Source organism: Hyperolius riggenbachi, chromosome 1 (genome assembly GCF_040937935.1).
Source record: "Hyperolius riggenbachi isolate aHypRig1 chromosome 1, aHypRig1.pri, whole genome shotgun sequence".
NCBI classification, from domain to species: domain Eukaryota; kingdom Metazoa; phylum Chordata; class Amphibia; order Anura; family Hyperoliidae; genus Hyperolius; species Hyperolius riggenbachi.
In genome coordinates this window covers 489,877,897-489,901,012 of record NC_090646.1, presented here as the reverse complement: position 1 = coordinate 489,901,012, position 23,116 = coordinate 489,877,897, and the positions used below count along the sequence as shown (strand labels likewise).

Here is a 23,116-nt window from a genome sequence, read left to right as displayed (position 1 = left end):
AAGCATCTCTAGGATCCAGAGCCTTCCCCTTCCCTAGGTATGTACACCTCAGGGGCACATCATTTTCCACTCACTTTAGGTACTCTTTAAATATAAAATAAACCAGTGGGGTATCTAAAAAAAAAAAAAGAAGTCATTTTTTGGTGAAGGAGGATAGATGCAATTGTTTGTCTCATCAGTTTACTTTCACCTTGGATGTCCTTTAAAGCTCATGAACATTGTATTTGGCAAAATTGAAAACACGCATTTGGCAAAACCACCCAGCTACAAACTGTCCGAGTGGCGTACCAGGGGACTGTAATATAAACACAAGGTCCACTAGGGGGACTAATAGGCCCTTAACGGCACCAAATACATATTGGGCTGGAAAGGCTCTACTCCACCAACATTGATTGAATGGGTTAACAAGATGAACGCATTGTATGATTGTGGGGAAAACATGTGGAACCATCTTGTTGAAAATTTGGAGGAGTCCACTTAGAGGGGCAGGGTTTAATTAATTGATCATAGTGATCTGAGGTATGCCCTTGGTAGAGATGGGGGGGGGGGGGCACGTATAAGACAGGGAACGAGTGATGAATGTGGTAGATGTGAGTGGGAGTTGAAGGTACAAGTGCAAAGGATGTTAGATGAGAGAGGAGAGATGGATATGTTGTAGAATAGTGGAGACGGTTGTGATGGGATGAATGCAGTAGATGTGTGTGGGAATGTGTAGGAGTGAGGAGTATGGAAGATGGAAGAATGGAGATGGATATACTATATTATAGCGAGGCCAAGGCTATGGCATTTTAAGTGAAGGGATGGGGAGGTGTTCTTTCCACTGCGTTATAAAGGTATAAATAAAGATTAATTAACTTTAGAAAAAGGTATACTGCATTACAAACTATGATGAAAGCACCTCTCAGCTCAAGTGTGCGGCAAATAAGCTGCTACGCGAATAGCTGAGGTTATATGTGCGCTGAGTTTGAAAAAAATAATAATAATACATATAAACTTTATTATTAAAAGCTCTAGTGGTATGGGTGTGTATGTGGTCAAATAAATGGAACGGGGGGGGGGGGGGGGGGGATCCATCCTAGGTCTTTGCTTATCCCGCACCATTTCAAAAAGAGGTGTCCGCCGGAGAGGGGTGTAACTATCCCACAAGTCCCTAACAACCACTCAGCTGAAAGAAACTTCCTGTCCATAAAAGGACCTCTGATAAAGTCTGCAAGCACAAAATAATGTGTTTACCTTTGTGATATTTGCATAATGGAAACATCCGTACTGATTTTGCTGCTAGGTCTTGGGAATGGGTCTTAAGTTTAAGCTTGTGGAGTAAAGCATACAACTATAGAATGTTCTTCATGTGTGGCAATCGCTGTGTTTCCTAGCTATGACACCAAGCCATGACTTGTACTGGGGACACATCTGGCTACTGTGGAAGGGGCTATAGTAGGAAGGTGGATTATACGCAAATCAATCACTTTTTCTTGGTTTTGGAGGGAAAAGTGGGTTCCTCTGCTTATATGCGGGTTGGCTAATTTACGAGTGTGTATGGTACTTGCAATCCAAGGTTTTATTGTAGTTAGTTTGCTTGAAAAAAGAAATGTTTCCATCAAGTCCAATCAGATTTTTTTTTTAAATAACATAAACAAATAAAGTAAGCATTAGGTACCTTCCTCTCCTGCTCCTCACATATCCCAGTTGATCCAGGGCAAGGCAAAAGAAAAAACCATACAAGGCTTGGGGTAATTAACCTTTCACGGGAGAAAAATTCTTCCCGAATCCAGATGGCATTCATCTAAAATCCCTGGAATAACTTCCTGGTGTCCTTCAACTCAAGGAAAGCACCCAAACCTCTATTAAATGCAAATATAGTATTTGTCATTACTACTTCCAGTGATAAAATATTCCACATTCTAACAACTCTTACTGTGACATGAAAAAAATCTATAAATGAAAAGTTGCCATTTATAGTAGATCTGTATTAAGTGGGCACTGTCTCAGTTATCATTTCTACATTTTATCAACTGGAAGACAGGGCAGCAGCTGTTCCTTATTCACAAGAGCTTTTGCCAATTAACATATTCTCTCATTGTGTTATATCCATGTGAGGAAAATGAATATTGATATTAATATTTGTCATAATAAACTGTATTAAAAATAACATGCTCTCAATTCTCTCAGTGTCATAAATATGTTTTACTTATTTTGATTAGAATGTCTTGGTCCTCTACCATATTGCACATCCCCTTAAAGGACACCTGAAGTTAGAGGGATATGGAGGCTGCCATATTTATTTCCTTTTAAACTGACTTCCTGCTGATCCCCTCCCTCTAATACTTTTTAACCATAGACCTAAGCATGCATATCAGATGTTTCTGACCGAAGTCTGATTCGATTAGTAGTGTCTGAATCAGAATTGGTTTATTCGCTAAGTACGACAAAACACATGGCATTGGCAGTGATTACAAGGACAGATATTTCATTGACAGACATAGCATTGACATTTGGCAGGGGATTGCATTGATAAAAGCATAGAGATACAACATTAATACGGGCAAAGACACCTATATTGGGGCAGGTGACCGGTCAGAGAGCACCACTGACTGCTAGGGTGTGGAACAGCTCCTAATGACCGGTAAGTGTTCACAGTGGGCAGCGAGGAGACTATTGCTATCCAGCGGCTGGAACTCCGCAGGTGCAGATGGTCGGACGTGGGCAGAAGAGTTCAATTTGAGTACTGTTAGAAGAAAGGAGCTCCTGTGTCTGGTGGTTCTGAAGGGGATGGTTCTATAGCGTTGGCTCGATGGAAGGAGTTCAAGGAAGCACCTGCTCGGGTGTTGGAGGTCCTACGCAATCTTAGAGACCCTTGAGGGTATTCTCGCAACGTAGAGGAGTCCAGGGGTGGCAGGGGTGATCCAATGATCTTTTCCTTCAAACTAATTACTCTTTGAAGCTTGTACTTGTCCCTTGCCGTTGCACCAGCATACAAAAAAATGACAAAAGAGCAGAGGATTGATTCTTTGTGGCCCTCAACTCCCGGTTAAGAGAGTTCCTAGCTGCCGCTAACTCATCTGGGGTACCAGACTTGTGCACCTCCTCCTTGAGCTTTTAGAGCCGGTGCAGCTTGCTGTTGATCCAGGGCTTATTGTTAGGGAAAACCTTGAAGGACTTGGTTGGGATGCACAACTTCTCGCAGAAGTGGATATAGGAGGTGACATCCGGGTTTGACCCTGGTGCCTCCAGGGTCAAAAAGTCAGGACATTCGAAGCATGCTAAAACACACCTAAAACAACATATAGCAAATGCAGTCAAACGTTAGTCAATCATCTGATCTGCATTCTTGTTCAGGGACTATGACTAAACATTTTTGAGGCAGATGATCAGGACAGCCAAGCTACTGGTCTGGTATTGTTTAAAAGAAAATAAATATGGCAGCCTCCATACTTCTGTTACCTCAGGTGTCTAATAACATATTTCTGCATGAAGCAGCTTGTCCTGACATTTCTGGACAGTAAATAAATAAGTGATATTCTGTAAAAATGACTGTGCTTGTCATTGATTCTCAGAAGTACAGGTGATGTGGGTGAAAGGATTCCTTCCTCTTCTGGCAGTAGTTGTTGTACTTCTCTATACAGAGCAGTCACTGTGTCACTGGCTTCCTGTCCAAGTATAACAATGATAAACAGCATCATCCTCCGCCTGCACCCCAGTGATGTCCATATACCCAGTACTACCGGTGCCAGACACCTCAAATCGGGCTGGTACTCCATCTCCTCTCCCCTTGTTGGACTCACTCCGATATCTCATAATGGAGCTGGGTGTATTTCTTTCCTTCTGCTGTAAAAATGCTACGCTGTTTCCAGCAACTGTCAATCCTCCTCCCAGGTTACAAGGAACTCTGACATTTTGTCCTACATATATTGTTATAACAGGATCCTGAGTCACTGAGTGCTGACCCTGGCAGCCTGGAGAGGAAGAAAAGTATGTTATGGTAAATGAAGACTAACAGTCTACATGCAAGTGTTGTTATAAGCATATTACCTGTTATTAGAAAGCTCAGGAAGGCGATTGATGCTAGGCTGACCATGGTGTATAAATCAAGACAGGTCTAACTGTTAGAGCTGAATGTATTTTATAGAAGGGTGACCCTCCCATCATGCAAAGCATTTCTCAAGACTTCACATATAACAGGCTAAGGGAGTTTTATTTGTCAAATACACCAACTAGTTCTTTTAGGGCACAGAGAAAGTGTGCATAATCCTATGAAAGAATTGGCAGTGTATCCGAATAATGGTACAGCTGTTTCCACACAGCAAACTGGTGAACAGAAATATATATCTTAACCACTTGAGGACCCAGCCTTTACCCCCCCCCCCCCCCCCTTAAGGACTAGTGCTGATTTCGCTGATCTGTGCTGGGTGCAGGGCCGGATTTGTACTTTTTACCGCCCAAGGCCAACTATATCGTCTGTATGGTTGTTATCTCTGCATGCCCCAATGAGAATTCTCCTTACTTTCCATCATTGGATGCCACAGACAATAACTATTTTAGTAATACGCATATAAATTATAAATTATGTTTTCCTTAAGAACTTTTATGTTATGTTTGCCATCTCATTAATGATGCACCCATTGTGTCACCATGAGAGTTAAGCCGATGTATACCTGCAGGATAGAGCTTACAGGTCTTGCAGGGACGAGACAAGTACAGGACAGAGAGTTCAAAGGTTAAAGCTGTCTTTGTAGATAGGGATGGCTGAACAGAACAGCTTCACTGCCCCTCACTCAGCCACCCCTAAATTTCTGGTGCCCTAGGCCATGGCCTATGTGGCCTTGCCAGAAATCCGGCCCTGGCTGGGTGGGCTCTACAGCCCCCAGCACAGATCAAATACCAGGCAGAGCGACCAGATCGCCCCCCTTTTTTCCCCACTAGGGGGATGATGTGCTGGGGGGGTCTGATCGCTCCTGCCTGCGTGTGGCTGGCTGGGGGGGCACCTCAAAGCCCCCTCCACCGCAAGATTCCCCATCTCCCTCTCCTCCCTCCCTGCCCCGGAGATGGGAGGCTGCACAGGAACGGATTTGTCCTGTGCAGCCTCTAACAGGCTCCTGCCTGTCATGTGACAGCGATCCCCGGTCGCTGATTGCTGATCTAGTACAACGCTGCTACTGTTAGCAGCGTTGAGCAAAGCGGATTATTTCCGCTTGTGTTTACATTTAGCCTGCGAGCCGCGATCGGCAGCCCGCAGGCTATTCACGGAGCCCCCCGCCGTGAATTGACAGGAATTAATTAATTCTGATTAATTAGCCTGCAGCCTGTGCGTTGCTGGTCCTGCAGCTGCCACTTTGCCGACGCGCGTTATGAGTGCGCGGTCGGCAAGTGGTTAAAGAGAATCTGAACTGAAAATAAAAAGTCAAAATAACCATACACAGGTCATACTTCCCTCCTGTGTAGTCTACTCCTCAATCTCTTTCTCCTCTCCTGCGTCCTGTATGTCCACTGTGATCAATGAAAGTATCTGTCCTCCATCTTAAAAATGGCCATTACCCCATAACAGCTTCCTTCCTGGTCAGCATGCTGTTAAACTGTAATATCCCCCACTTGAGCCATAGGGAAAGATGGACATTACCTTGCACATTTACTTGTGACTGACAGCTGCTGATGTATAACTGACAGCAACTGGTATATTTCAGTTCTGACAAAATCTTGTCAGAACTGGAAGAGAAAACTGTAAGAAGAAAATGATGAGCTTCTCAGAGGAACTGATGGTGAGGTTAGTATGTAATATTCATTTGCAGCTATGTCATGTGTTTATTTCAAATAATTTTACTCACTTCAGGTTCCCTTTAAATTGTAACTAGTTCTAAACCCTGTTCCTTAGTTGAATATCTGTAAATCATATGAAATTGGAAAATTGTGACTAATTAAGCTGTAAGATAACCCAATGTACGCTGGATAAGATGCAGCCATCACCAGCTCACATACTTCTGCTATGGAACAGATTTGTCAGTGCCACACGGATAATTTATAGCATCGGTTTCCAGCAGTCACATAGCCCTCTCCCTAGCAAGTCAAGCTGCTATTGTAGAAAGCTAGAATACACTTTCAGGCAGTGCTGCTCAAATATGCTTCAGTTGCATTCAAGGGCAGTTTGGCTGTACAGGTAGTAGGTGCTGGAGTTTGGCTATGAGAGTGACCTGAGAAAGGTGCTAATCAATAAAATGTACATCTTTGGAAAGACCCCAGGGTTATATATAGTGTACCGTAATTTTGTTCTCCCGCTGTCACTATCATCCTTGTTACCTTGTACCTTGTACATCCTTGTACCTTGTTTACATATTTGCCTTTATTGTGGTCTTTTGAGAATTTTTCTTCTCATTTTTTTTCTTTGAATGTAACAGTTAAAAACATGTTGGCATAATTGTGCACTTGATTAATTAATGTAATGCACTAAATGTTCCAGTATTTATTTCAGTATTGTAGAGAGAAAGCAGAATAGATTGACACAACTGAGCCAGTTACCGGGGCTGATCGCAGTTGAACGGCAGACCGTGGGAGGACGGCGAGGGACTCACACATGCTTATGGGGCTGGAGAAAGCCCCAGGTAGGTCCATATAGAACAAATATTTTAAATAGAGAAAAAAAAAAGGGCAACGAGCCACAATAAGTACAAAAATAGAAAAATAATTTATTTGTGGTACATAATCCATAAGCAGAATATCCTGACAACTTTTATACTCATATACAATTTAAAACCATAACGTAGTAGGTAAGGGCCAGCCTCCTAACACACCCTTTCATGCACATCACACATCTTCCCTCTACATAAGTGAGTTTCTGCCTTTTTTACTTCCAGGTCACTACAGATTTGCTTTAAAAATGTAACCTTTTGTTTGTAAAAAGATAAATGTTTACAACTGAAAATACATAATCGAGAAAGTTTTGAACCAAAGCATGTCAGTACTGTAGGAAAACTATATAACATTTGAACCCAAATGTCTTATTTCAACAGCAGCGTGTTAAATCCAAATAAAATTATGGGGTGGGGGACGATGAAATGATTAAGAAATGTCTACATTTCATATTTGTGTGCAGAACATTTTAGAGCATGTGAGTGTTGGATGTGCAGTCACCATCACCAAAAACACTATTCCAAAATAAAGTTGCCAAATCGTGGATAATAAATGTAATATAATTATAATCAGTTAGCTGATATACAATAAATCGATAATTGTTAAACCTTAATGATGTCCCTAGGATAGCACATAATAAAGTGCATTGTGATAATAGGCAGTGAATATTCAAAAATGTGCAAAAGTGCACTGGTGCCAATAAATCAACATGTAAACAATCTGCGTACGTTAAAAAGGGGCGCTGGGAAAAAAGGGCGCCGGGTTTTTAACGATAAGCATGGATAACGTTTAAAAATGTATTGTACTGTATTTCGTTTAAAATTAATGTTTTTTAAAGTTATAAATCATTACATAATGTGCATTAAATCGGCAATTGTAAAAACGTTAATCTTTCGTTTAAATAGTGAAACGTATAATAACGTTTAAAAAAAAAATTACTAAGTAACCCTCCCTGTACCTACCCCTAACCCCTAGACCCCCCTGTTGATGCCTAAACCTAAGACCCCCCCTGTTGGTGCCTAAGTAACCCTCCCTGTACCTACCCCTAACCCCTAGACCCCCCTATTAGTGCCTAAACCTAAGACCCCCCTGTTGGTGCCTAAGTAACCCTCCCTGTACCTACCCCTAACCCCTAGACCCCCCTATTAGTGCCTAAACCTAAGACCCCCCTGTTGGTGCCTAAACCTAAGACCCTCCCTGTTAGTGCCTAAACCTAAGACCCCCCTGTTGGTGCCTAAACCTAAGACCCCCCTGTTGGTGCCTAAACCTAAGACCCCCTGTTGGTGCCTAAACCTAATACCCCCCTGTTGGTGCCTAAACCTAAGACCCCCCTTTTGGTGCCTAAACCTAAGACCCCCTGTTGGTGCCTAAACCTAAGACCCCCTGTTGGTGCCTAAACCTAAGACCCCCGTTGGTGCCTAAACCTAAGACCCCCCTGTTGGTGCCTAAACCTAAGACCCCCCTTTTGGTGCCTAAACCTAAGACCCCCCTGTTGGTGCCTAAACCTAAGACCCCCCTGTTGGTGCCTAAACCTAAGACCCCCCTGTTGGTTTTTTCGTTTAAAAATAATGGAAAAAAAAAAAAAAAAAAAAAAAAGTACTGTTTTTCGTTTAAAAATAATGTTTGGAAAAAAATATTGTACTGTTTTTCGTTTAAAAATAATATTTAAAAATGTATAAATCATTAAATAATGTGTAATCATGAGAAACAGTAATACAACATTAAGTCTCCGGGCGCCGCTTTTAAAACGTTAGTTTTCTCCGGCGCCCTTTTTTCCTATCGGGCGCCCATTAAACGATATTTATTATAGGAGTGAATGGCGGCGCCCGATTTGTCCACTAGCCTCAGGCGCCCGAATTTACTGTTTCCAAACAATCTGTACATAAAGTGCAATCAATGAAGAATCATAGATCTGATCAAAGTCCTCTAGTTAACGCTATTCACTTACGGCATGCACTTCATGCACTTTCCCTTCTATAGAATTTTGATACTATTGCAGCCTAAACTATGATTCTTCATTGATTGCACTTTATGCACAGATTGTTTACAAGTTTATTTGGCACAGGTTTTTCAACTTGCGTGTTTTGATAAATGTTATGGACTATTAAGCGATTTATGAATATTCACTGCCTATTGTCACAATGCGCTTTATCATGCCCTATCCTAGGGACATGTCTGAAGATGAACACTTATTGATTTATTGTATATCAGCCATTTTACAGATTATAATACATCCAAGGGGATTATTTTACCTGTTTTTACATTTCTATTTTGTTTTGTGGATTTTTTTCCTTAACCTCCCTGGCGGTTTATTTATTTTGCCAGGGAGGCTGCAATGTGTTTTTTTTTCTTGTTTCTTGTTTCTTGTTTCGCTTTCCTCGTCGCCATGGCGACGAGCGGAGTGACGTCATGGACGTCAGTCGACGTCCTGACGTCAGAGCCGCCCGATCCAGCCCCTAGCGCCGGCCGGAACTGTTTGTTCCGGCTGCGCTGGGCTCGGGCGGCTGGGGGGACCCTCTTTCGCCGCTGCACGCGGCGGATCGCCGCGGAGCGGCGGCGATCGGGCAGCACACGCGGCTGGCAAAGTGCCAGCTGCGTGTGCTGCTTTTTTCAGAACCGAAATCGGCCCAGCAGGGCCTGAGCGGCGACCTCCGGCGGCATACCCCGAGCTCAGCTCGGGATTACCGCCAAGGAGGTTAGTATAATATACCCATATCATGATAGATTTTGTGACATTTATTACTCACATTTAGGCAACTTTGTTTTGGAAAAGTATGTTTTGAATAGATTGAAATCATCTTTTTCATTCCTATGAAACACAAACAAATAGAGATAGTCAATGAGATGCAAATCATTTTGGCTTGCATGCAAATGTAATGCAAACTGTATGCAGCTCGCAACTGGGCCAATGAAATTCAGCATTGGGCATACAATTTGCATTTCATTTGATGGTAAGCTAGAATTATATAAAATAGAGAATAAAATTGCTTATTTTGTTACAATATTTATTCATAAATGATCTAGTCAGAGTTTGCTCACTGTAAATCTTTCCCTGATTTACATTATGAAATTTATCACAGGTGACTACATCTGTAGTCCTGTTAGGTGCATCTCTGCGGAATGTTTGTTTCTGTGAATCCAATATCCAGTAAAAATAATGCTTGGCCTCTCAGAATGCTCTGCGAGAATTGCACATAGCTAAACAACCTAGGCAAAGCATCACTGGCAGGGCAGGGCTAAATACAGATATACAGCAGTATATACAGATAGGAAGTGTTTCTGATAGTGCAACCAGCTAAATTACCATAAAAGTTGGCATCCTGGATAACTTACAGTGCCTCTTCAACTGCATCTCATTGACCATCTCTGCTGACAGATTGGCCTGATGCATCTGGCTTCCAACTGATGGTTGCTACATTGGTTCTCTATTGGTTTTGTGCACCCCTCTACCCTCTACTCTGTTGTTGCTGTGTAACTGATTGCTTGTTCCATGCCTTCCCCCTATGAGCCAACCACCATGCCTGCTGCCTATTCCTCCTGACCACTGGCTGGATAGTGTAATGGATAGTGTGTAATGGAGAGTGTAATGGTTACCTTAGCTCTAAAACTATGCCAAAGATGATGCCTACTGTGTGTGTGGGGAGTCTTACCAGACCTCTCTTGCCTCGGTGTCAGCCTCCAGTTTCCTACAAAGTGGCCCATTCTGTAGTCCTGGTTGGCAGGGTTGGCACATTCGCAGTATGTATGCAGGAGTACATATGCACTCCCGCAGAAAGAAGTACTCGGCGCACACGTGCACTGGACTTGAGGTCGGAGGGGAGCATTGTCACAAGGTACCCAAGCGGACATACTGCGTATGCACAGCTTATTATGTCTGGGTCAGAGGGTACCGACCCAGCCAACCAGGACTTCGGAACGGGCTGCTTTTTGGGAAAACAGAGACTGACGCTGGGGCAAGGGAGGTGCGCTAAGACTCTGCACTACTCCCCACACACAGTAGGTGTCATTTGTTAGCACTAATTTAAAAGGCTCTGCCTCTTACACAGGAGACCTGGGTTCAAATCTCGGTCCTTCCAGTTAGGTAAGCCGACACCTAGTCAGTAAGGAGTGCTTGGGCTAGACTCCCTAACACTGCTATTGCTTCTTGAGCGCGCCCTAGTGGTTGCAGCTCAAGTGCTTTGAGGCTTCCAGGAGAAAAACGCAATATAAGTGTTATTTGTCTTGTCACCCTTAGGCCAAACACACTCTGGTGCTATGGATGCCTGTTTTACCTTCTCTGTTTTAACAATATTGCTGACTTCAATTCATCTCCAAATTAAAAATATTTAGTAGCACGAGTAAAGAAACTGACATAGAAAAAAATCTATAAATGAAAACTTGCAATTTAGAAATAGTACTTTCTTGGTTTCAAAATTTTACCCACTAACAGGCCAAAAACTGTTCTTTATAACTGTTCTTTATGAACAAGGCTTTTGAAAATTAACATATTCTCTCACTGTGCTATGTTGTACATTTGTTGACAGCAAATTGTTTGAAAAAAATTAATATTGATATAGGTCATAAAAAACTGTGTAAAAATAATACGCTCTCAATGCTCTCAGCATCATAAATATGTTTTTACTTATTTTGATTTAATTGTCTTGATCCTTTACCATATTGCACATCCCCTTAAAAGACCACAATAACAAAAAATGTAAAATTGTAACATTTAAAATGCATTAGTGTGCATATGTATAAATGTACATTAACCACTTGAGGACCTAGGGCTTTACCCCCCTTAAGGACCGGCCACTTTTTTTCCATTCAGACCACTGCAGCTTTCACGGTTTATTGCTCGCTCATACAACCTACCACCTAAATGAATTTTGGCTCCTTTTCTTGTCACTAATAAAGCTTTCTTTTGGTGCTATTTGATTGCTCCTGCGATTTTTACTTTTTATTATATTCATCAAAAAAGACATGAATTTTGGCAAAAAAATGATTTTTTTTAACTTTCTGTGCTGACATTTTTCAAATAAAGTAAAATTTCTGTATACATGCAGCACGAAAAATGTGGACAAACATGTTTTTGATTAAAAAAAAAACAATTCAGCCTATATTTATTGGTTTGGGTAAAAGTTATAGCGTTTACAAACTATGGTGCAAAAAGTGAATTTTCCCATTTTCAAGCATCTATGACTTTTCTGACCGCCTGTCATGTTTCATGAGGGGCTAGAATTCCAGGATAGTATAAATACCCCCCAAATGACCCCATTTTGGAAAGAAGACATCCCAAAGTATTCACTGAGAGGCATAGTGAGTTCATAAAAGATATTATTTTTTTGTCACAAGTAAGCGGAAAATGACACTTTGTGACAAAAAAAAAAAAAAAAGTTTCCATTTCTTCTAACTTGCACCAAAAAAAATGAAATCTGCCATGGACTCACCATGCCCCTCTCTGAATACCTTGAAGTGTCTACTTTCCAAAACGGGGTCATTTGTGGGGTGTGTTTACTGTCCTCACATTTTGGGGGTGCTAATTTGTAAGCACCCCTGTAAAGCCTAAAGGTGCTCATTGGACTTTGGGCCACTTAGCGCAGTTAGGGTGCAAAAAAGTGCCACACATGTGGTATTGCCGTACTCAGTAGAAGTAGTATAATGTGTTTTGGGGTGTATTTTTACACATACCGATGCTGGGTGGGAGAAATATCTCTGTAAATGACAATTTTTTTAATTTTTTTTACACACAATTGTCCATTTACAGAGATCTTTCTCCCACTCAGCATGGGTATATGTAAAAATACACCCCAAAACACATTATACTACTTCTCCTGAGTACGGCGATACCACATGTGTGGCACTTTTTTTGCACCCTAACTGCGCTCAGGGGCCCAAAGTCCAATGAGTACCTTTAGGATTTCACAGGTCATTTTCAGACATTTGTTTTCAAGACTACTCCTCACGGTTTAGGGCCCCTAAAATGCCAGGACAGTATAGGAACCCCACAAATGACCCCATTTTAGAAAGAAGACACCCCAAGGTATTCCGTTAGTAGTACGGTGAGTTCATAGAAGATTTTATTTTTTGTCACAAGTTAGCGGAAAATGACACTTTCTGAAAAAGACCAATAAAAATCAATTTCCGCTAACTTGTGACAAAAAATAAAATCTTCTATGAACTCACCGTACTACTAACAGAATACCTTGGGGTGTCTTCTTTCTAAAATGGATTCATTTGTGGGGTTCCTATACTGTCCTGGCATTTTAGGGGCCCTAAACCGTGAGGCGTAGTCTTGAAACAAAATTTCTCAAAATGACCTGTGAAATCCTAAAGGTACTCATTGGACTTTGGGCCCCTTAGCGCAGTTAGGGTGGAAAAAAGTGCCACACATGTGGTATCGCCGTACTCGGGAGAAGTAGTACAATGTGTTTTGGGGTGTATTTTTACACATACCCATGCTGGGTGGGAGAAATAACTCTGTAAATGGACAATTGTGTGTAAAAAAATCAAAAGATTGTCATTTACAGAGGTATTTCTCCCACCCAGCATGGGTATGTGTAAAAATACACCCCAAAACACATTATACTACTTCTCCCGAGTACGGCAATACCACATGTGTGGCACTCTTTTGCACCCTAACTGCGCTAAGAGGCCCAAAGTCCAATGAGTACCTTTAGGATCTCACAGGTCATTTTTGTTTCAAGACTACTCCTCACGTTTTAGGGCCCCTAAAATGCCAGGGCAGTATAGGAACCCCACAAATGACCCCATTTTAGAAAGAAGACACCCCAAGGTATTCCGTTAGGAGTATGGTGAGTTCATAGAAGTTTTTATTTTTTTGTCACAAGTTAGCAGAAATTGATTTTAATTGTTTTTTTTCACAAAGTGTCATTTTCCGCTAACTTGTGACAAAAAATAAAATCTTCTATGAACTCGCCATACTCCTAACGGAATACCTTTGGGTGTCTTCTCTCTAGAATGGGGTCATTTGTGGGGTTCCTATACTGCCCTGGCATTTTAGGGGCCCTAAACCGTGAGGAGTAGTCTTGAAACCAAATGTCGCAAAATGACCTGTGAAATCCTAAAGGTACTCATTGGACTTTGGGCCCCTTAGCATACTTAGGGTGTAAAAAAGTGCCACACATCTCTGTAAATGACAATTGTTTGATTTTTTTTACACACAATTGTCCATTTACAGAGAGAATTCTCCCACCCAGCATGGGTATGTGTAAAAATACACCCCAAAACACATTATACTACTTCTCCTGAGTACGGCGGTACCACATGTGTGACACTTTTTTGCAGCCTAGGTGCGCTAAGGGGCCCAACGTCCTATTCACAGGTCATTTTGAGGCATTTGTTTTCTAGACTACTCCTCGCGGTTTAGGGCCCCTAAAATGCCAGGGCAGTATAGGAACCCCACAAGTGACCCCATTTTAGAAAGAAGACACCCCAAGGTATTCCGTTTGGTGTATGGCGAGTTCATAGAAGATTTTATTTTTTGTCACAAGTTAGTGAAAAATGACACTTTGTGAAAAAAAAACAATAAAAATCAATTTCCGCTAACTTTTGACAAAAAATAAAATCTTCTATGAACTCGTCATACACCTAACAGAATACCTTGGGGTGTCTTTTTTTCTAAAATGGGGTCACTTGTGGGGTTCCTATACCGCCCTGGCATTTTACGGGCCCAAAACCGTGAGTAGTCTGGAAACCAAATTTCTCAAAATGACTGTTCAGGGGTATAAGCATCTGCAAATTTTGATGACAGGTGGTCTATGAGGGGGCGAATTTTGTGGAACCAGTCATAAGCAGGGTGGCCTTTTAGATGACAGGTTGTATTGGGCCTGATCTGATGGATAGGAGTGCTAGGGGGGTGACAGGAGGTGATTGATGGGTGTCTCAGGGGGTGGTTAGAGGGGAAAATAGATGCAATCCATGCACTGGGGAGGTGATCGGAAGGGGGTCTGAGGGGATCTGAGGGTTTGGCCGAGTGATCAGGAGCCCACACGGGCAAATTAGGGCCTGATCTGATGGGTAGGTGTGCTAGGGGGTGACAGGAGGTGATTGATGGGTGTCTCAAGGTGTGATTAGAGGGGGGAATAGATGCAAGCAATGCACTGGCGAGGTGATCAGGACTGGGGTCTGAGGGCATTCTGAGGGTGTGGGCGGGTGATTGAGTGCCCTAGGGGCAGATAGGGGTCTAATCTGATAGGTAGCAGTGACAGGGGGTGATTGATAGGTAATTAGTGGGTGTTTAGGGTGGAGAACAGATGTAAACACTGCACTTGGGAGGTGATCAGACGTCGGATCTGCGGGCGATCTATTGGTGTGGGTGGGTGATCAGATTGCCCGCAAGGGGCAGGTTAGGGGCTGCTTGATGGGTGGCAGTGACAGGGGGTGATTGATGGGTGGCAGTGACAGGGGGTGATTGATGGGTGATTGACAGGTAATTGACAGGTGATCAGTGGGTTATTACAGGGAAGCACAGATGTAAATATTGCACTGGTAAATTGATAAGGGGGGGTCTGAGGGCAATCTGAGCGTGTAGGCGGGTGATTGGGTGCCCGCAAGGGGCAGATTAGGGTCTGATCTGATGGGTAACAGTGACAGGTGGTGATAGGGGGTGATTGATGGGTGATTGATGGGTAATTAGTGGGTGTTTAGGGTGGAGAACAGATGTAAACGCTGCACTTGGGAGGTGATCGGACGTCGGATCTGCGGGCGATCTATTGGTGTGGGTGGGTGATCAGATTGCCCGCAAGGGGCTGGTTAGGGGCTGATTGATGGGTGGCAGTGACAGGGGGTGATTGATGGGTGGCAGTGACAGGGGGTGATTGATGGGTGATTGATAGGTGATTGACAGGTGATTGACAGGTAATTAGTGGGTTATTACAGGGGAGAACAGATGTAAATATTGCACTGGCGAATTGATAAGGGGGGGTCTAAGGGCCATCTGAGCGTGTAGGCGGGTGATTGGGTGCCCGCAAGAGGCAGATTAGGGTCTGATCTGATGGGTAACAGTGACAGGTGGTGATAGGGGGTGATTGATGGGTAATTAGTGGGTGTTTAAGGTAGAGAATAGATGTAAGCACTGCACTTGGGAGGTGATCGGACGTCGGATCTGCGGGCGATCTATTGGTGTGGGTGGGTGATCAGATTGCCCGCAAGGGGCAGGTTAGGGGCTGATTGATGGGTGGCAGTGACAGGTGGTGATTGATGGGTGGCAGTGACAGGGGGTGATTTATGGGTGATTGACAGGTGATTGACAGGTGATCAGTGGGTTATTACAGGAAAGAACAGATGTAAGTAATGCGCTGGCGAATTGATAAGGGGGGGTCTGAGGGCAATCTGAGCGTGTGGGCGGGTGATTGGGTGCCCGCAAGGGGCAGATTAGGGTCTAATCTGATGGGTAACAGTGACAGGTGGTGATAGGCGGTGATTGATGGGTGATTGATGGGTAATTAGTGGGTGTTTAGGGTAGAGAATAGATGTAAACACTGCGCTTGGGTGGTGATCTGATGTCGGATCTGCGGGCGATTTATTGGTGTGGGTGGGTGATCAGATTGCCCGCAAGGGGCAGGTTATGGGCTGATTGATGGGTGGCAGCGACAGGGGGTGATTGATGGGTGATTGATGGGTGATTGACGGGTGATTGACAGGTGATTGACAGGTGATCAGGGGGATAGATGCATACAGTACACAGGGGGGGGGGTCTGGGGAGAATCTGAGGGGTGGGGGGGTGATCAGGAGGGGGCAGGGGGGAGGGGGGGATAAAAAAAAATAGCCTTGACAGATAGTGACAGGGAGTGATTGATGGGTGATTGGGTGCAAACAGGGGTCTGGGGGGTGGGCAGGGGGGGTCCTGATGGGTGCTGTGGGCGATCTGGGGCGGGGGGGGGGGGAAATCAGTGTGCTTGGGTGCAGACTAGGGTGGCTGCAGCCTGCCCTGGTGGTCCCTCGGACACTGGGACCACCAGGGCAGGAGGCAGCCTGTATAATACACTTTGTAAACATTACAAAGTGTATTATACACTTTGTATGCGGCGATCGCGGACTTAACATCCCGCCGGCGCTTCCGTATGGCCGGCGGGATGTTGCGGCGGGTGAGCGGAGACAGGCGCCGGCGGAGGATCGCGTCACGGATGACGCGATCGCTCCGCCCATGCCCCTACAAGGACCGCCGCCTTTGGGCATGAGCTGGTCCTTGTGGGGTCCACTTCCCGGCCGCCTCTGTGCGTTAGGCGGTCGGGAAGTGGTTAAAGAGACACTTAAGCCTATGAAAAAAAAATAGGTTTTACTCACCTGGGGCTTCTACCAGCCCCCTGCAGCTGTCCCATGCCCTTGCAGTCTTGATCAGTTCATCCTGTCCCCCGCTGTCAGCTACTCTCACTTCGCCGACAGGCCTGGCCACATGAAGCCTTCTACGTGTTCCCATCCGCAATAACATCCTGCGTCTGTGCAGGGCACTGTTGCGGATGGGAACGCGTAGAAGAAGACGTGTGGCTAGGCCTGCGCATGCGCAGTACACCTGTCGGCCGAAATCAAAAGTAGCTGGCGGCGGGGGACAGCAGGATCCACGAGTGACTCCACGGGCACGGGACAGATGCAGGGGGCTGGTACAGTGTGGGCAACCTTGTTAATTGTCATGATTTTCCTGTATAAATTGTTTGTTGGTACAATAAAAAAAATGTCAGTTACAGAAAACCTGTAACTAAAAAAAGTTCCCCTGGGGGCTACTCACCTCGGGTGGGGGAAGCCTCCGGATCCTATCGAGGCTTCTCCCGTCCTCCTGTGTCCCACAGCGGTCTTGCTGTGCCCCTCCGAACAGTGGGGATGTAAATATTTACCTTCCCCGCTCCAGCGCAGGCGCAGTAGCGGCTCTCATCTTGGAGAGCGGCAAAAATAGCCGATCTCTGTCGGTCCGATCTACTGCGCAGGTGCAAGTCTCCTGTGCCTGCGTAGTAGAGCGGACCCTACAGAGATCGGCTATTTTTGCCTATCTCCGTGCTGAGAGCTGCAACAGCGCCCCCGCTGGAGCCAGGGAAGGTAAATATATCAAGCCTTGTCAGGCTTGTCGAGCCAGGAATGCGGGACGCTTTGGGGGAGCCAGTGCTGGATTGCCTGCAGCTACAGGGGAGGGGGACCCTGAGGCTTCCCCCTCCCGAGGTGAGTACCCCCAGGGGAACTTTTTTTTGTTACAGAGTCTCTTTAATTATATCATATAGGTACACAGTGGTATTTGAGAAGTGAAATTAAGTTTATTGGATTTACAGAAAGTGTGCAATAATTGTTTAAACACAAATTAGGCAGGTGCATTAATTTGGTTACCACAAAAAAGAAATGAAATCAATATTTAGTAGATCCTCCTTTTGCAGAAATTACAGCCTCTAAACACTTCCTGTATTTTCCAATGAGAGTCAGGATTCTGGTTGAAGCTTTTTTGGACCATTCCTCTTTACAAAACATCTCTAGTTCATTCAGGTTTGATGGCTTCCGAGCATGGACAGCTCTCTTTAACTCACACCACAGATTTTCAATTATATTCAGGTCTGGGGACTGAGATCGCCATTCCACAATGTTGTACTTATTGCTCTGCATGAATGCCTTGGTGGATTTTGAGTACTGTTTAGGGTCGTTATCTTGTTGAAAGATCCAGCCCCGGCGCATCTTCAGCTTTGTCACTTATTCCTGGACATTGGTCTCCAGAATCTGCTGATACTGAGTGGAATCCATGCGTCCCTCAACTTTGACAAGATACCCAGTACCTGCACTGGCCACACAGCCCTACAGCATGATGGAACCACCACCATATTTTACTGTAGGTCGCAGGTGTTTTTCTTGGAATTCTGTGTTGTTTTGCATAAAGCCCCTTGTTATGCTCAAATAACTCCATTTTAGTTTCATCAGTGCGCAGCACCTTATTCCAAATTGAAGCTGGCTTGTCCAAATATGTTTTAGCATACCTCAAGCGGCTCTGTTTGTGCTGTCAGCGGAGAAACGGCTTCCTCTGCAGCACTCTCGCATACAGCATCTCCTTGTGTAAGGTGCGCTGAACGGTTGAATGATGCACAGTGACTCCATCTGCAGCAAGATGATGTTGTAGGTCTTTGGTGCTGGTCTGTGGGTTGACTCTGACTGTTCTCACCATTCGTCTCTTCTGTTTATCTGAGATTTTTCTTGGTCTGCCACTTCGAGCCTTAACTTGAACTGAACCTGAACATATTTTCTCAATATGTTTTTCACCGTGGAAACAGACAGCTGAAATCCCTGAGAGAGCTCTCTGTATCCTTCCCCTAAACCATGATGGTGAATAGGCTTTGTGAGGTGTTTTGAGACCCCCATGTTGCTACTCTTCCGAGAAAATCAAAAGAGGAGGGAAACTTACAATTGACCCCTTTAAATACTCTTTCTCATAATTGGATTCACCTGTGTATGTAGGTCAGGGGTCACTGAGCTTACCTAGCCAATTTAAGTTCCAACAATTAGTTCTAAAGATTTTGGAATCAATAAAATGACAACAGTGACCAAATTTATGCACCTGGCTAATTTTATTTAAACAATTATTGCGCAGTTTCTGAAAATCCAATAAACTTAATTTCACTTCTCAAATATCACTGTGTGTGTCTCCTATATGATATATTACACTGACATTTTTTATTGTAACAACCAACGATTTATACAGTAAATCATGAGAATTAACAAGGTTGCCCAAACTTTCGCATCCCACTGTAGAAGCCTCAGGTGAGTAAAACTTATTTTTTTTCATAGGCTTGAGGATCAATTTAAATGTATTTTTTCCCTATGTCACTTAGTCCCTGTTCACATCTAAAAATGAGAACAATTGCCCTTCCGTTTTGCGCAAGTGATTTTACCACAATTAGCATAGTAAAAATCACTGGACACTTCCGCGATTCCAGAGCGATCACGGTCAGCGCTTTATTAGCACTGTACTGCGATCACTCCAGAGTTGCTCAGAAAATGTTGCAGGTAACACGTTTGTGATTGGAGCTAATCGCAAAACGCTCGCGATCGGCACCAATCGCGGCAGTGAGGACACTGCCATAGGATAGCATAGTACCAGCACTTTAAAAAGCACTAGCGCTAGCCCGCTAATCGCTTAACAATAGATTGTACAAATCTGACAAATCAGAAAAGATTCCATCTCCTCATAGGGGATTCTCAGGGTTTTCTTTATTTTTAAAAGCACTTACTAATGACAGTGGCACAGTCCAACTGCTAAAATAGTGTGCGAGCGAGTAGGGAGGCTGGCTTGTATCTTTGTATACAGTAGATCCTTTCCAGGAAGCGCTTTTGTAAAGAGTAAGGCCCTATTTACACTTGCACTTAAAACCTGCGTTGCGTTATCCTTTGCAAACGCAAGGTGTGGCTAGAGCAATGAAAGTCAATGGAGCCTAGCGCACTTAATGCATTGGAATGTGGTGTGCCAGAAGTATCCAATCTGATGCAAAGTCAACAGCGTAATAGCAACCAACTTCCGTGGCGACGCAACATTACCGGAAGTCATTCAAGTCTATTTTTTTTTTATTTGTTGGCAGTGCGATGCAGTGCAGCAGGAACATCACACCACACCACACACATCAGGGGCTTGATTCACAAAAAAGTGCTAACTGTTAGCTTGCCCGCACTAAGCAGTTAGCACACGAGGTGCCGTGCGCACATCTTTACGCGCGCAAAGTTTTGCGCCTGCGCACTAACGTTTGCATGATAGCGCAGACTTTTGCACGTGATTGCGTGGCCGTTCACACGTTATCGCGTGCAAACATTAGTTACCGTGCGAGCGCGAAACTTTAAGCACATGAAGATATGCGCACGGCACCTCGCGTGCTAACTGCTTAGCACGGGCGTGGTAACAGTTAGCACTTTTTTGTGAATCAAGCCCCAAGTGTAAAATCGGACTAAAGGAAACACTGAGATTCCCCCATGAAAAGATGGACTAATCCAAAACATGTGAGATGTCAGATTTTAAACACACTTCTTAGACACGTGTATTTTAAATTTTACAATTTCTTGGTGATTGAGGTTCTTTAAAAAATGATTGTGCTTGTCATTAATTCTCAGAAGTACAGGTGATGTGGGTGAAAGGATTCCTTCCTCTTCTGGCGGTAGTTGTTGTACTTCTCTATACAGAGCTGTCACTGTGTCACTGGCTTCCTGTCCAAGTATAACAATGATAAACAGCATCATCCTCCGCCTGCACCCCAGTGATGTCCATATACCCAGTACTACCGGTGCCGGACACCTCAAATCGGGCTGGTACTCCATCTCCTCTCCACTTGGCAGAGTCACTCTGATATCTCATAATAGAGCTGGGTGTATTTATTTCCTTCTGCTGTAAAAATCCTACACTGTTTCCAGCAACCGTCAATCCTCCTCCCAAAGTACAAGGAACTCTGACATTTTGTCCAACTGATGTTGTTATAACAGGATCCTGAGTCACTGAGTGCTGACCCTGGCAGCCTGGAGAGGAACAAAAATACCATAAAGTAAATGAAGACTAACAGTCTACATGCAAGTGTTGTTATAAGCATATTACCTGTTACTAGAAAGCTCAGGAAGGCGAGTATCGCTAAGTTGAGCATGATGTATAAATTACTACAGTGATTTATAGTGATTTACAGAGGTCTAACTCTAAGAGTGGAACGTATTTTATAGAAGAGTTCCCCTCCCATTATGCAAAGCATTTCACCAAACTACACATCTAACAGGCTAAGGGAGTTTTATTGGTCAAATACACCAACTTGTGCTTTTAGGATACAAAGAAAGTGTGTACAAACCCATGAAAGAATTGGCAGTGTATCTGAGTAATGGTTGTAAAGAAATAATTTTAACAATTCTTTCCACACAGCAAAATTAAACAGACTGATGAACAGGAATTACAAGAAACATATTTTAAATTGAGACAGTGTGTATTAAAGAGAACCCGAGGTGGTTTTGAAGAATATTATCTGCATACAGAGGCTGGATCTGCCTATACAGCCCAGCCTCTGTTGCTATCCCAAACCCCCCTAAGGTCCCCCTGCACTCTGCAATCCCTCATAAATCACAGCCACGCTGCTGACAAACAGCTTGTCAGAGCTGGCTGTGTTTATCTCTATAGTGTCAGTCTGCTGCTCTCCCCGCCTCCTGCAGAACTCCAGTCCCCGCCTGCATCCCTTCCCTCCCTGCTGATTGGAGGGAAGGGACAGGGGCAGGGACCGAAGCTATGCAGGAGGCGGGGGAGCAGCTGAGACTGACACTACAGATGTAAACACAGCCTCACAACATGGCTGTGATTTATGAGGGATTGCAGAGTGCAGGGGGACCTTAGTGGGGTTTGGGATAGCAACAGAGGCTGGGCTGTATAGGCAGATCCAGCCTCTGTATGCAGATAATATTCTTTAAACACACCTCGGGTTCTCTTTAAATCAGTGCCACAAAGTAAGCCAAAATGCAAAACTAACAATAATACCTAAAGCCGCAGCTGAAAAGCAGGACAATTATTCAATTGTCCACAAGAAAGTATAATCCAAATGTCAGCGCTGGCCGTCCTCAATCACAGAACTCCACATCAATCACAGCGAATAGATGAAAACTCACAAGGATGCCCCAAGGTAAAAATAGCTCTTTTCAATGAAAGATCCAGAATAGGGAATCCATGAGGTGCCGTGCAAACTCCTACCCTTCCAGTTTCACACTTTGGCGTCCTCACTTGAGGGCTTTTTTTACCTTGGTGTACCTTGTGATTCGGATCCCCGTCTGTAAGTCTATTCTATTGCATTTATTGGATTTTATCTATATATCCATTGTTTGAATAATACCACTACACCTAGATTGTTTTATTGCCTTATATATCGCCTCCACTACTCCCATACATGAGGAGTAGTGTTGGGCGAACAGTGTTCGCCACTGTTCGGGTTCTGCAGAACATCACCCTGTTCGGGTGATGTTCGAGTTCGGCCGAACACCTGATGGTTCGGCTAGCGCTGTGATTGGCCGAACGGGTCACGTGGTTCGGACCCGAACGCGCTCTGATTGGCCGAACTGTCACGTGGTTCGGGTAAATAAATACCTGAACCACGTCATATCTCCGCCATTTGTCCGTGGGTTTAGCTTTGGGTAGGCAGGCAGGGTAGTTCGCGCTCCAGCCACGCTAGCCAGGGTCCCCCCAGTCATTGTGTCGCTGCTGGGAATAGTAGTAAGCCGCTCGCTCAGCCACACTATATAGCATTGTGTTTACTGCCACTCTGCGTACCTCGCTCAGCCACACTATATAGCATTCTGTTTACTGCCACTCTGTGTCTGCTGGGAATAGTAGTACACCGCTCGCTCAGCCACACTATATAGCATTGTGTTTACTGCCACTCTGTGTACCTCGCTCAGCCACACTATATAGCATTCTGTTTACTGCCACTCTGTGTCTGCTGGGAATAGTAGTACACCGCTCGCTCAGCCACATTATATAGCATTGTGTTTACTGCCACTCTGTGTACCTCGCTCAGCCACACTATATAGCATT

General features: G+C 44.2%; 1 protein-coding gene across 1 annotated transcript in view; it reads left to right on the top strand.

The window, feature by feature from the left end:
- The first annotated feature begins 6,487 nt into the window (after nucleotides 1-6,487).
- C1H22orf15 (chromosome 1 C22orf15 homolog) overlaps nucleotides 6,488-23,116 on the top strand; it is a 57,852-nt gene continuing 41,223 nt past the window's right edge. The window contains exon 1 of the mRNA XM_068242800.1: nucleotides 6,488-6,590. The gene's annotated coding sequence lies outside the window, so the exon portion shown is untranslated. The remainder of the gene's footprint in view (nucleotides 6,591-23,116) is intronic.